Source organism: Sorex araneus, chromosome 8 (genome assembly GCF_027595985.1).
Source record: "Sorex araneus isolate mSorAra2 chromosome 8, mSorAra2.pri, whole genome shotgun sequence".
Classification (NCBI taxonomy): domain Eukaryota; kingdom Metazoa; phylum Chordata; class Mammalia; order Eulipotyphla; family Soricidae; genus Sorex; species Sorex araneus.
In genome coordinates, this window is record NC_073309.1 from 69,990,143 (window position 1) to 70,006,340 (window position 16,198).

General features: G+C 37.9%; 1 pseudogene; it reads right to left on the minus strand.

The window, feature by feature from the left end:
* Positions 1-14,235: 14,235 nt before the first annotated feature.
* LOC129406926 (U2 spliceosomal RNA) lies at positions 14,236-14,387 on the minus strand (annotated as a pseudogene).
* Between the last annotated feature and the right edge of the window lie 1,811 nt (positions 14,388-16,198).

Genomic DNA, 16,198 nt, shown 5'->3' on the forward strand with positions numbered 1-16,198 from the left:
ATCCTCTGCTCACGGATTGGAAGAATTAATATTGTCAAAATGGCAATTCTCCCCAAAGCATTGTACAAATTCAATGCGATCCCTATAGGGATACCCTTGTCATTCTTCAAAGAAATGGAGCAGGCGCTCCTGAAATTCATATGGATCAGTAAGCCCCCACGAATTTCTTGGGAAAAAGAAAATGGGAGGAATCAACCTCCCCAACTTCCAACTCTACTACAAAGCGGTAGTCATTAAAACAGCTTGGTACTGGAACAAAGGCAGAGCAGCAGACCAATGGAACAGGGTTGAATACTCTGACACATCCCCCAAATATATGACCATCTAATCTTTTATACGGGAGCAAGAAATGTGAAGTGGAGCAAGGAAAGCATGTTTAACAAATTGTGCTGGAAAAACTGGACACCTACATGCAAAAAAATGGACTTAGACCTCCACTTATCACCAGGTACAAAAGTCAGATCAAAATGGATTAAAGACCTCAACATCAGACCACAAACCATAAGATACATTGAAGACAAGGTCGGAAAAACCCTCCACAACATTGAAGATACTGGTATATTCAAAGCTGACACACCACTGGCCAAGCAAGTGAAAACAGAGATAAATAAATGTGACTATCTCATACTAAGAAGCTTCTGCACCTCAAGAGAAACAGTGACCAAAATACAAAGACAATCTACAGAATGGGAAAGGAAATTTACGTAATACCCATGCAATAAAGGGTTGATATCAAGGATATACAATGCAGTGGTTGAACTCCACAAGAAGAAAACTGCCAACCCGATCAAAAAATGGGGTGATGAAATGAACAAAAACTTTCCCAAAGAATAAATTTGAATGGCTGAGAGGCACATGAGAAAATGTTCAACATCACTAATCATCAGGGAGATGAAGATCAAAACAACAATGAGATATCATCTCACATCACAGAGACTGGTCCACATCTCAAAAAACAAAAACAACCAGTGTTGGCGTGGATGTGGAGAGAAAGGGACTCTTCTTCACTGCTGGTGGGAATGCCGACTGGTTCAGCCCTTTTGGAATACAATATGGACGATTCTCAAAACATTAGAAATTGAGCTTCCATTTGACCCAGCAATACCACTCCTGGGAATATATCCCGGAGAGGCAAAAAGGTATAATAGAGATGGCATCTGCATTTCTATGTTCATTGCAGCACTGTTTACAATAGCCAGAATCTGGAAAAAACCAGAGTGCCCCAAAACAGATGACTGGTAAAAGAAGCGCTGGTACATCTACACAATGGAATACTATGCTGCTGTTAGAAAACATGAAGTCATGAAATTTGCATACAAATGAATCAACATGGAAAGTATCATGTTGAGTGAAGTGAGTCAGAAAGAAAGAGACAGACATAGAAAGATTGCACTCATATGTGCAATATAATGTAACTGAGAAGTACAAGTTGCAGTAACGCAATTTCTGGCAGATATTTCTCTATACTTAGTTACTAAAATACTAAACTACAGAAACCCAAAACCGTGAGGTCGCTAGTGCAGTCACTCGACCTCATACCTCTTCACTCTCAGCAATGGAAAACAAACTATCAAGTGCTTCCTTTTCAGCAGGTCCAACTTTAGGGGAGAGACTCTCCAAACAATAATCGTGAGTTTTGTTGAAATATTGAATGCAATCAAAGTGAAACTAAAGTGAAGTTTATTAGTTACACAGGCTGGGGGGAGCTAGGGGTGTGGGGGCTAGGGGTGTGGGGGTGCGTCGTGGAGCTATACTGTGATTCTTGATGGTGGAATATGTGCATTGGTGAAGGGATGGGTGTTCGAGCATTTTATAACTGAGACTTAAACCTGAAAACTTTGTAACTTTCCACATGGTGACTCAATAAAAAAATTTTAAAAAATAAAATAAAATAAAATTACTGCAACCTTAGAATTTAAAGATGAGGAACCAGATATGTAGTATAGAGGAATAGGCATTTGCCTTGCATGTAGCCGAACCTGGTTCAATACCTGACACCTTCTGGTCTCTCAAGGATCACGGGATACAGCCTGGATGCCCCAGAGTGGTCTAGGTAGTCTTCAGTCACTACAGGGCATGATCTGCACTGCACCGTTGGGCTCTTGCATTGAAACTCTGATCTGGTTGGCTAAGAAAAAGAAGGGCCTCTTGACCTCCTGAAAACCATATGGAAGATGCCAATAAATAAATTCATTTCTCAAATAAGAAATATAAGAGTTGAAATCTAATTGGCTTCACAAATATAGAGTTGTTTTTGCACAGCAGAGAGTCTAGACAGTTTGTCTTCATTTAGAGACCTAAGCTAACAGAGGCAATTCTATCATTAGAACCTGACTCTCAGCCTCAAGACATGAACCTCCAGTGAAAGAATAGCATGAGGGGATAATGGATTATACTGAGGTTTCAAGAGAAAGCCTTAAAAGTGGAATTCATAACTTCTATCTGCATTCCTACTAGACAAGAATTTGAGATTATACCTCATTCTAAGCAAATCTGAAAATATTATCTAGCCAATTGACAAAGATAATAAAGAAAATTAACTTTGCATGGACCTAGCTTGCCACATTAAAAGACTTATATAATGCTTCAAAACTCTGAAGTGTCTTATCTATATGCCATTATTAGTTTGCGAGTAGTTAGCTATAGGACAGGGAACATGCCTTAACCACCTTTGCTTTCTTAGTAACTCCACTTGCATAAGAGTTTGAAAAAAATGTTGAAAGAATTAATTCAGTTAATTACATTCTAGTCTCCAAGACAAATTAACGCAGTTACTAGAGTGAACATAACCTCTTTCCCCTATGAAAAGAATAAGTCAAGTAATTTTGAACTGATTATATTTTATTAAAATATAACAAAATAATGAATCTATAATTGGTTATTCCAAATAATAGCTGCATTTGTGAATTTCAATATTTATTATATTGTCAAATGAAAAACAATGGTAAAGTCTGCAAAACATAGTGTCTCTCCTGTTTCTTAGAAGAACAAAACATGCAGGAATAATTTTTTAATAATAAAACAAATTGGTAATTTTCTAATTTGCAATAAAAGAAGAAATATTCATCAGGTAATGTTTGCATGTGTATGTTGCAACAAAGCATTAAAGTAACAGAGGCAAATTTGATAAATCAGGCAGACAAATCCTTGAATACAGCAATTGTTTTACCTTGATTTATGATTCAGAGTTCACTGGAAGTAGTAGTAGTAAGTGATGAAGATAAAATTTCAAATACAAGAATAAGAGATATAAGTTAAGAGACATAATCTGTGAAGTCTGTGAATCAGCAAACTGTCCTGTGTGTGTGTGTGTGTGTGTGTGTGTGTGTGTGTGTGTGTGTGTGTGTATAGGCAGGTGATAAGTGTAAGACCTCCATGTCTTTTGTAGTTTAATTAGAAATCATTACATAGATAAAATTGAAAAAACAATAAGAGAAAGTTGTGATTGTGTGAAAGCATATGTGAGTACAAAAAGCATGCTTGATAGATACGTAAAATCAAAATGTGATTATTTTACATAAATATTGTAAAGAAATATCAAAACTGTCAGCAAGGAAGAGGTTGCTTTAAACTGAAGCTGTAACTAGGCCCCATGTTCAGTCCACCAGAATACAAAACACCATTACTCTAGGTACACAAGAAGATAGAAGTTTTATTTTAGTTCACTGTGCAAGGAAGGTGGGAGGAATATTCAGATAGAACTTTCCTTTTGTTTGGGGAAGTATTCATAATGGTAGAAAGAAGGAGGACTACAAACTTTGATCTTGCTTATTTCTTGAAACTAGGGTGAGTTTAAGGAAAGAGAAAGATTGTGGGGGGAGGGGGGCCTAAGGATATCTGGTTATCTTCTGGATTCCTGGATAAAGGTGTTTTCCAGTGCGATTTTCTCCTGAAGTGTACATTGTAGAAGGTCTTAGGTTCATGGCATATCAGTTTCAAAGGCAAAAGAAAATCAGAACAAGTGTGTGGAGAGGAAATGTTTCTGTGCATTTGTTGTTCCTTCCTGAAAAATGGCTTTATAAACTGTAATAGAAATTTGCTAACAAATTATATCTCAAGTACTCTTATCACACATTCCACAAAAGATAAGGGATGGAGAACTATATGAAGTAATAGTAGTGTTAATTAACCTTATTATAATAGTGTCACAATGGATATGTGTATGACAAAACATCACACTGAACATCTAAATATATATCATTTTTACCTGAAAATGTGGAGGAAAACAGAGAGGCATGGTTTCTAGTAAAGATATGGTCTAGAATATCGTGATCATTAGTGAGTGGTTCAGAATGAGCTGAGGACAAGATGATTGAAGGAGGACAGTCCAGGAACTAAGAGGACAACTATCTGGAAAGACTGCATATATAAACAATACGTTAGCCCAGAATGATACTAGACTTGATGCTGAGACACTGACTAGTATTCAGAAACTAAAATCCTTATGACACAAGAGACTAAGACTCAGCAGGAGACCACCAAACAATGGTTAAACGTGAGTGGTAGAGTCTATAACCTGAATCACCTGAGGTTCAAACCTCAAAGTAAGAAAAATGGATCGGTAAGAGAGAGAGGAGTTAGGAAAGATAAGAAAAACAAAAACCAAATGATAGAACTGCAGGAGAAACAATGTCTTCAGGGAAAAGTCAGGAAAATAGAGCAGGTTTGTCTAATCCTAGTTTACTTCCTTTGTGTAAATAGCCTTTCTTAAGTTGGTGGGATGCTTTCAGTAAATGGTGCTTCATAATGCTTTCTATGAGAAGGGCATTCAAAAGTGCAGAGTAAGAACATTGGTGGAGAGACTTGGGCACTTCGGCGATGATAAGAGCAGTAACTCTATATATCAATACTAGAAGCGTCAACACTATTGTAACCGTGTTGCCTAAAAAATAATAATGTAAATTTAAAACTCCAATCTTAAATTTCAGCTTCCCTACTTTTCCTATTGATTTCAAAATTGACCACTCCACAGTCACATACATCAATTCCTTGAAATAAATCTCTCAAGGTAAAAATAAATTAATTAAAAATTAATTTAAAAAACAAAAGTGTTCAGAGACAGAGAAGAGTACTTGGAGCTCCATTCCTCAAGTTCTTCAAACTGTGAAGAAGAGGAGACATGCAATATTTTTTTTCTTTTTTGGTCACACCCAGCAATGCTCAGGGCTGACTCCTGGCTCTGCACTCAGGAATCACTCCTGGAGTTGCTCCGGGAACCATATGGGATGCTGGGAATCAAACCCAGGTCGGCCGCGTGCAAGGCAAACGCCCTACCCACCTACGCTCCAGCCCCGGAGCCATGCAAATTTGACATCTGAAAACCATCCAGCTCTATAAAACCAGAAAAAGGTCATTACATTTCAGAGGCCAGTTGTAACACATCACTTTTAAAATTTCATTTTACTTTTGTTTTATTTGGGGGAAGTTCTTAGCTTTTGAAAATAATAGCTTGGGACTCCAGTATAAAGATATAGTGAAAATTGAATAGATCAGCTCATCCCTAGACTGTCAAGCCATGGGATCAAATCAGATAGGTTTCATCAGAATTTCAAAATAACACTCACATTCTTATATTGGAAATGTGTTTCTGTTGGCATCATTATAAATAAAATCTCCCAAGATTTGGGGATGTAAAAAGGGACACAGAGAAAATTCCCTAAACCAATAATTTTTTAACCCCAGAAATCCTATGAGATGATTTGTCATCATTTGTAATATTTGCATCTATACAAGTCAGATGTGATTTATAAGAACATCTTTAGAAAATATTCTTATAGAGAAATTCAGACATACCTTGGGGCATAACCTGAGACCCACAGACATTTATTTAGAAGTGTGACCTACTGAATCTCATGATCACAATTCAGGGTAAGAAATGCACTTTAAATCAGCAATAAAAATGAGTTAAGAAAATGTGACATGTTTGATTACGGAAAAATGTTGTTATTAGATGTGAAATGCACTTAGCAATTTCTTTTTTTTTTCTTTCATTTTTTTTTTTATTTTATTGAATCAGCGTGAGTTAGTACAAGCTTTCATGTTTGGGATACAATTAGCCATTTATATTTCCTATTTTAATTGCTGACCATGACTTATTAAACCAGCTTCATGACCCACTAATTGGTCAAAACTTAGAAAATTCTGATATTGAGTGGCAATGTGGAATTAATTTTTTTCCATTAAAGGTAGAATGTTTATTTCTCTAACCTCCAAAATATAACAAATAATTATCTATAAAATAATAAAACATCAATAACCAGCAAAATATAGAAGTTTCACAATAATTAGGACAGCTAATATTTAATGAATGCTGGGCATAAAGCTAAATTCTTTATAAGAATTATTTGTTGAATAATCATAGCAATCAGTGAATTGGATACCTTTTTCTAGGTACATTCTCCATTTTATTTTATTTTTTTTTAATTTTTTATTGAGTCACCATGTGGAAAGTTACAAAGTTTTCAGGTTTAAATCTCAGTTATACAATGCTCGAATACCCATCCCTTCACCAGTGCTCATATTCCACCACCAAGAATCCCAGTATAGCTCCACCCCGCCCCCTCACACCCCTAACCCCCCCACGCCCCTAGCCCCCCACCCTAAACACCCCCGCCTGTGTAACTAATAAATTTCACTTTATTTTCACTTTGATTGCATACAATATTTCAACAAAACTCACTGTTATTGTTTGGAGAGTCTCTCCCCTAAAGTCAGACCTGCTGAAAAGGGAGCATTAGATAATTTGTTTTCCATTGCTGAGGATGAAGAGGTATGAGGTCGAGTGACCACACTTAGCGGCCTCTCAGTTTTGGGTTTCTGTAATTTAGTATTTTAGTAACTAAGTCTAGAGAGATATCTGCCAGAAGTTGCATCGTTGTCAACTTGTACTTACATTATAAGTAAGTAATTATAATTATAATTATAATATCATTATAAATCATTATAAATCATTATATATATTATATAATGATTATATATTATATATATTATATATTATATTATATATCATTTATATCATTATAAATCATTATAATTCAGTTACATTATATTCCACATATGAGTGCAATCTTTCTATGTCTGTCTCTTTCTTTCTGACTCATTTCACTCAACATGATACTTTCCATGTTGATCCATTTATATGCAAATTTCATGACTTCATGTTTTCTGACAGCTACATAGTATTCCATTGTGTAGATGTACCAGAGTTTCTTTAACCAGTCATCTGTTTGGGGGCACTCTGGTTTTTTCCAGATTCTGGCTATTGTAAACAGTGCTGCAATGAACATAGAAATACATATGCCATCTCTACTATACCGTTTTGCCTCTCTGGGATATATTCCCAGGAGTGGTATTGCTGGGTCAAATGGAAGCTCAATTTCTAATTTTTTGAGAATCGTCCATATTGTTTTCCAAAAGGGCTGAACCAGTCGGCATTCCCAGCAGCAGTGAAGAAGGGTCCCTTTCTCCCGGCATCAACGCCAACACCGGTTGCTTTTGTTTTTTGGGATGTGGGCCAGTCTCTGTGGTGTGAGATGATATCTCATGGTTGTTTTGATCTGCATCTCCCTGATGATTAGTGATGTAGAACATTTTCTCATATTCCTCTGAGCCATTCGGATTTCTTCTTTAGGAAACCTTCTGTTCATTTCATCACCCCATTTTTTGATCGGGTTGGCAGTTTTCTTCTTGTGGAGTTCAACCAGTGCATTGTATATCCTTGTTATCAACCCTTTATCGGATGGGTACTGCATAAATATCCTTTCCCATTCTGTAGATTGTCTTTGTACTTTGGTCACTGTTTCTCTTGAGGTGCAGAAGCTTCTTGGTTTGAGATAGTCCCATTCATTTATCTCTGTTTTCACTTGCTTGGCCAGTGGCTTTGAAGATACCATTGGCTTCAATGTCGTGGAGGGTGTTGCCAACCTTGTCTTCAATATACCTTAGGGATTCTGGTCTGATGTTGAGGTACTTAATCCATTTTGATCTGACTTTTGTACATGGTGATAGGTGGAGGTCTAAGCCCATTTTTTTGCATGTAGCTGTCCAGTTTTGCCAGCACAATTTGTTAAACATGCTTTCCTTGCTCCACTTCACCTTTTTTGCTCCCTTATCAAAGATTAAATGGTCATATATTTGGGGGGATGTGTCAGAGTATGCAACCCTGTTCCATTGGTCTGCTGCTCTGCCTTTGTTCCAGTACCAAGCTGTTTTAATGACTACCGCTTTATAGTAGAGTTGGAAGTTGGGGAGGTTGATTCCTCCCATTTTCTTTTTCCCAAGAATTGCTTAAGCTATTCGTGGGGGCTTATTGTTCCATATGAATTTCAGGAGCGCTTGCTCCATTTCTTTGAAGAATGACAAGGGTATCCCTATAGGGATCGCATTGAATTTGTACAATGCTTTGGGGAGAATTGCCATTTTGACAATATTAATTCTTCCAATCCATGAGCAGGGGATATTTTTCCATTTCCTCATGTCTTCTTTTATTTCCTGAAGTAGCGTTTTGTAGTTTTCATTAAAGAAGTCCTTTACCCCCTTAGTTAAGCTGATTCCGAGGTATTTGATTTTTTGAGGCACAATTGTGAACGCGATAGCTTTTATCATGTCGCTTTCTTCTCTCTCACTATTTGCATATAAGAAAGCCATGGACTTTTGGGTATTGATTTTATAGCCTGCAACTTTACTATACGAGTCTATTGTTTCTAGGAGTTTCTTGGTAGACGTTTTAGGGTGTTCTAAGTATAATATCATATCATCAGTGAATAGTGAGAGCTTGATTTCTTCCTTTCCTACCTGAATGCCCTTAATATCTTTTTCTTGCCTAATCGCTATTGCAAGTACTTCCAGTACTATATTGAACAGAAGAGGAGAGAGTGGGCATCCTTGTCTCGTCCCTGTTCTCAGAGGGAAGGGTCTTAGTTTTTCCCCATTGAGGATGATGCTTGCCGTAGGCTTGTGGTAGATGGCTTTGACTATATTGAGGAAGGTCCCTTCTATACCCATTTTGGCGAGAGTTTTCATCATAAAGGGGTGCTGGATCTTGTCAAATGCTTTCTCTGCATCTTTTGTTATGATTATATGAATTTTATCTTTTCTTTTGTTGATATGATGGATTATGTTGATTGATTTCCGGATGTTAAACCATCCTTACATCCCCGGGATGAATCCCACTTGGTCGTGGTGTATGATCTTTTTGATGCGTTGTTGAATTCTGTTTGCTAATATTTTGTTGAAAATCTTCGCATCTGTGTTCATCAGGGATATTGGCCTGTAGTTTTCTTTTTTTGTGGTGTCCTTGTTAGTTTTTGGTATTAGGGAGATGTGAGCCTCATAGAAAGTGGTTGGGAGGGTTTCTGTTTCTTCAATTTCCTGGAAAAGCTTGAGAAGAACTGGCAATAGGTCCTCTTTAAATGTTTGGAAGAATTCGCTAGTGAATCCGTCTGGGCCTGGGCTTTTGTTTTTGGGAAGACTTTTGATTACCGTTTCAATTTCCTTGATGATAATAGGACTATTCAGGAACTCCAGGTCTTCTTGGTTCAGCCTTGGGAGATTATAGGAATCCAGGAATTTATCCATTTCTTCTAGGTTCTCTTGTTTGGTGGCATACAGATTTTCAAAGTAGTCTCTGATGATGTTTTGAATTTCATTGGTTTCTGTTGTGATGCCCCCCTTTTCATTTCTGATTCGACTTATAACTGTTCTCTCTCTCTCTTTCTTTGTGAGTCTTGCTAGTGGTTTATCAAACTTATTTATTTTCTCAAAAAACCAACTCTTGGTTTCATTGATCTTTCAAATTGTCTTTTGTGTTTCCATGACATTAATTTCTGCTCTAAGTTTTATTATCTCTTTCCTTCTACCTGGTTTGGGCTTCTTTTGTTGGTCCTTTTCGAAGGTCTTGAGCTGTGAAGTCAATTTATTTATGTGGGCCCTTTCTTCCTTCCAGAGATATGCTTGCAGAGCTATAAATTTTCCCCTTAAAACGGCTTTAGCTGCGTCCCACAGGTTCTGGTAGCTCGTGTCTTCATTCTCATTTGTTTCCAGGTACCTTTTGATTTCTTCCTTGATTTCCTTCCTGACCCACTCATTGTTCAACTTTGAGCTATTTAATTTCCAGGTGTTTGATTTATTTTTCTGCATCTGACCATGATTAACTTCTATTTTCAGTGCATCATGGTCTGAAAAAATAGCTGGTACAACGTCTATTTTGTTGATTCTTTTGAGGTATGTTGCGTGGCCCAGCGCATGGTCTATTCTGGAAAATGTTCCATGTGCACTGGAAAAGAAAGTGTATTCCCTTTTTTTTTGGATATAGAGCCCTGTATAGATCTGTTAGCACTCTCTCTTCTATTTCTTCCTTCAAATCCATTATTTCCTTGGTGAGTTTTCATCTTCTTGATCTGTCCAGAGGTGATAGGGCGGTGTTGAAGTCGCCAACTACTATTGTGTTGCCCACAATGTCCTTCTTAAGGTCTGTTAGCAGCTGTTGTAGGTATTTAGCTGGTCCCTCATTGGGTGCATGCACGTTTAGGAGTGTGATTTCTTCCTGCTGTACATATCCCTTGATTAAAGATAGTCCTTCACTATCCCTTCTAATCTTTTCAACCTGAAGTCTATGTTGTCTGATACTAGTAAAGCCACCCCAGTTTTTTCGAGGGAGTTGTTTGCTTGCAGGATTGTTTTCCATCCTTTGACTTTGAGTCTGTGTTTGTTCTGGCTACTCAGATGTGTTTCTTGCAGGCAGCAGAATGTTGGGTTGTCTCTGAATGCATTTTGCCAGTCTGTGTCTCTTAATTGGTGAATTAAGACCATTGACATTGAGAGAGATTATTGTCATAGAGTTTTGTGCCATATTTCTGTAAATATTTGTTGTGCTTGTAGGGGGTTTTCTTGTCTTATAGTAGCCCCTTGAGACCTTCTTTTAGGTTTGGTTTAGAGTCTATGAAGTTCCTGAGTTGTTGTTTTTCCCCAAAATAGTGTATAATTCCTTCGAGTTTGAATGAGAGTTTGGCCGGATAATGTATTCTTGGTGAAGCATTCATCTCATTGAGTTTTTTCACTATATCCCACCACTGCCTTCGAGCTTGAAGGGTTTCCTCCGATAGGTCTGCTGTGAACCTAAGGGGTGCTCCATTGTATGTGATTTCCTTCTTTGACCTTTTGGCTTGCAGTAATGTGTCTCTATCTGTTACGTCCATCATCCTAACTATGATATGTCTTGGAGTTTTTCTGTTAGGGTCTCTTTTAGCTGGTACCCTTCTGGCTCCTTGAATCTGGATGTCTGTATTGTCCACCTCTGGGAACTTTTCAGCAATGATTTTTTTGACTGTGGCTTTTTCATTGGGGTTGGTTCCCTCTGGTTCTGGTAGTCCAATGATTCTAATTTTGTTCCTCTTGAATTCATCCCCTAGGACTCTAATTCTCCCTAGAGCTATTTTGAGGTCTCTCCCCATTGATTGTTTTTGCCTATAGGCTTCCTGGAGCTGATCTTCAAGCTCACTGATTCTGTCCTCTGCTGCAGTCATTCTATTGTTGAGGGCACCCACTGAGATTTTTAATTCATCTACGGAATCCTTGATTTGTGACATTTCCTTCTGTAGGTTTTTTCTTTCTGTTCTCATTTCTTCCCGTAATTTCTCAGCTGTCTGTTGTATCGTTTCTGTGAGGTCCGCCTTTAATGTAACAAATACCTTGTCAAACTTTCGATTGAGTTGATTGAACATCTTGAGGATTTCAGCTCTGAATTTTTTATCGGAGTGCTCCAGTTTGTAGGTAAGGTCTAGTGATGCATCAAGACTCTTTTCTTCGTCCTCCCCTTTTGGCGGGGATTTGCACTGTTTCTTCATATTGCTGTGGTAGTATGGCAAAGGGGCCTTAAAGTTCACCTCTGGTTGTGGAAAAGGATTCTGAATGGGCTTGGTCAGTGGTGATCGATTTCTTCTGTACTCCCTCTAGAAGATGTCCCTCTCTGATGTTTCTCTATTACTTATGTGAAAGTTCAAGCAATACTATTTGAGAGTGAGGTCCGTTAGGTTTGGCTTGAATAGCTGCTTCTACTCATTGGTAGTTTTTGAAATTTGGAATTAGCTTGGAACTTATTTAGGAAGTATTTTAAGGCCCTCGAAGATGATAATCAGGGATATAGGTGATGAATATTGAGAAGTACCAAATAATTGCTTGGTATTTGAAAAAAAAAAATTAACTGTGGCCGCGTTAGTGGCTGCCTCTGGAGGCCACGCCCACTTTTTGAAGCCATGCCCACTTTGTAGAGGCCACGCCCACTAACAAAATGTGGCTGGGTGACCTCAGGGGGGTGGGGAGGTGCAGGCACAAATGGGATGGCGCCCGTTCACTCCACTAACCTGAAAAGGGGAGCGGAGCAGTGGGCCGGCACTGGAAGTTGGTTAGGGTCTAGATGGGCGGTGCTCAGGAAAGGTGGAGCCAGGGTCCGAGGAAGACGGCATGGGGGGGGGTGCAGGCCCAGATGGGATGGCGCCCGTTCACTCCACTAATCTGAAAAGGGGAGCGGAGCAGTGAGCCGGCGCTGGAAGGTGGTGAGGGTCTAGATGGGCGGTGCTCAGGAAAGGTAGAGCCAGGGTCCGAGGAAGACGGCGCGGGGGGAGGGGGGGCTGGGGTGCAGGCGCAGATGATCACATTCTCCATTTTAAAAGTAATAAAATTGGGAGTTTTAATCCTGTGGTATACTAAACTTACCAGACTGTCCCATGTTTTCTTGTCAAATTTTACTGACTACTAATGGACACAGCAGGAAGGAAAAAGCCCTGAAAGACACCTTTGGGGATATCTATTCACACTATGTTTATGCTCCCATCTGAAGCACAATTACAAGGCTAGATAATATATGTCACAGTTTTTTTGTTCATTATCTTTCTGCTCAACTTCTTAAGGTAGTATAGCTTGAACTCAGGAAAACTCACACAATAGCTCTGAGAATTCTACTGCTTTTATCTGTTTCTATTTTCTATTATCTAGAATCAGATGGCTTCCATCTCCTGAAAACATTGCTGCTAGTTATCTAATTTAACATTTTGGTGGTGGCCAGAGAAACTTTGAGATATGGCCATTTCATCAATTATCTTCAGCTGGGAGGATTTAAACAAGGCAACGATATCAAGTTCATCTACACTATTAGTAAGATCTTTATCACTGCCAATTTCAGGAAGTGCTAAAGCACTTAAAATGTTTTTTACCATTGTATTTTGGATACAGTTCATTTTCTCACTTTCGGAGAGCTGAAGTTTCAACTCCAAGTTAACCAGTACTCAGAATAAAATCAAAACAGAATTGTGGAATGAATACTTAGGTTAAGAAGAGAGTTCATCAGCACTCACTGATGCTCTCCCCTCACCCCAACTCTTTAAGCCCATATGCAAAGCTCTGTACCAAGTTCTATAAAAAACTGCAAAAGGAACAGAAATCCTACTTGTTAGTGCTATTCATCAAATACTTCTCTCCATGCCAGGTATACAGTAATGTTGCATTTCTTTATACTTTGGACTCTGATGTGGTAAAATGATTTGCTTCACAGATGAGCAGTGTCACTTCCAGGTAAAGTTTTTAAGAGCCATTATGTGATTTGTTGTGCTGTTTTTCCTGCTGCTGTGAAGATTAGCAATGATCCAAATAGTAGCTGGGGTCCCAAAATAACAAAGTGGGAGAAAGTCCTAAATGATGCACAAGAGACATGTGGTTTGAATGAATTTTTCAAAAATTTAAAAAACATTTTGCATTGTCATTGAGTTTTGGTAAATGTACCTTGACTGATGAGAATTCCTCTGACCCTTGGCAAACCTAAAATCTTTTAAGAAATTCTAAAGAATCTTTTAAAAACACTCACACACACACACACACACACACACACACCAAGACATAAAACTAAAGAAATTCATAGTATGAATGATAAATTTAAATTTTTAAGTAGAATTTTTTAAATCCATCAATCATTAAATCACTAAGCACATGAGTAATCATGAAAGGAATAAATATAGGCAAGAACCTTCACTTGAGTTTTACAGAAGGCATGGGAAATCAGACAGGTGGATAAACTGGTATGGTTAAGGGATAGAAAAGGAAATAAACAAGTAGCATGAGCAAAGCCTTAATTGTTTGCTTTGTTCAAGCCAATAACTAAAAACTGTAATACTTGAGGGGGCAAGAAAAGGAAATTGAGAAGCTACCAAAAACAGACAAGGATTTCAGGTACTGATATTTAGTTACTCATTCTTCACTCTCTTGTTCATTCATGCATTTAATAAATAATAAGATCTGGAAATTCTGCTAGCCATACTCTTGGAAAGAGTTACGATCACTATTAGTGAGTTATGATTAATAATCTACACTTGATCTTAGCCAAAAGGCCGAGAAGTGATATGATTACTAATCTTAAGTCTGATCACTTTGTAGTGTGCACATATACAACTAACCCCAATACTTTATAGTGTTTTTTACCAGGTATTTATAATGTCAGAAATACAGAGCCAGGAAGGAGATAATTTGCATGTAGAGAAGCATATAAATGAGAAAGAAGTGAAGAATGATAGAAAATGGAAAGATTTTAAAACAAAGCACATCTGAGTAGATTCTTCAGGAGAATTTTTTGTTGCACTGATCAATAATGGTAGAAATCATTTCAGCTAAGAAGAGTACAGATTCACTTTTTATTGGTTCTACATCTTTTTTGTTTTGTTGGTTCTACATCTTTTTTGTTTCTACGTGTTTTTTGTTTTCTTAGAATACTGTGTCTGTCTCACTACAAACTAGTAAGTGTATATCCATCAAACATATACTACTTTCCGCAAGATAGAAAATAACTGAAGAAGTTATATTTAGCTAAGAATGAAAAGCTAAATAGAAGTTATTCATGTGAAGAGAAAAGTCATGATGGTTTCAGGTAGAAGGACAAATCAATATGAAAATCTGGAAATAAGCAAAAGTGTGTGATGATAAAGAAATTGGAAGAAGCTCTCTAGGCATTCTTATTTGACAGAAGGAGCCTCTTGTGAAGGGCCTGCCACATCTCTGAGACACAATGGTGAAGATCGAAGTGAATAGATTTGGGTGTATTGTATGCCTGCTTACCAGTGCTGCCAAATGGAAACTGTGGTCATCAATCACCCCTTCATTAACCTCAACTACATGGTCTACATGTTCAGTATGATTCACCCACTGCAAGTTTGATGATATAGTTGATGTTGAGAATCAGAAGCTATTAATCAATGGTAAAGCCTATCTCCATCTTTCAGGACAAAGTTCCCACTAATATTAAATGGGCTAATATTGGTGCTCAATATATCACAGAAACCACTGGTGTCTTCACTATCCTGAATAAGGCTAGGACTCACTTAAATGGTAGTGCCAAAAGGGTTATCATCTCTTCCCCTTCTTCTTCCTATGCCTCCATGTTTGCATTGGGCAAGAACCATTAGAAGTATTACTACTCCCTCAAAATTGTTAGCAACACCTTCTTCACTCCCAACTGCTTGGCTTCTCTGACCAACAATACCATCATGGAGGGGTTTCATGATGCCTAATATAATAAGAACATCTAGAAAGTGGTGAAGCAGACCTCAGAGAAGCTCCTCAGGAGCATCCTGATCTACACTGAGGACAATGCTGTCTCAAGATTTTAACAGTGATACCTTTCCTTCATGTCCAATAGTGAGACTGATATTGCCCTCAATAATCACTTTGTTAAACTTATTTCCTGGTACAATGAGTTTGACTCCAGCAATAGGGTAATGCACCTGATGGTCTGCATGAAAGAGAGAGGCCCCCAGCTTCAGGGGAGTTCTTCCACAACTCATCCAACAGTAAAACTCCCCTCATTTCAACAGTTTGCATTATAAACCCCCTGAAGAAGGAAGGGAGCTTATAGAAACTTAGGTTACCATGTATCATCAATAAATTACACAATATCCACCCCACAAAATAAAATAAATTGGAAGAAGTCTAGCATGGTTAAATAAATGAAAGTCTAGCATGGTTATTGAAAGAAAGTGTCTGAGACAGAGTAGAGGAACATGCAGATAGAGAGAGGAAGGCATAAATCAATTTTGGATTTTGTCCTTAAATCTGTGGAGAGCCTTTGCAATGTTTTAAATGGGGGACATGATAAACTGGAAAGAAAAACATATGAGAGTCTTTTGTAAGACTAACAAAAGACTAACATAAGTTTACAAGG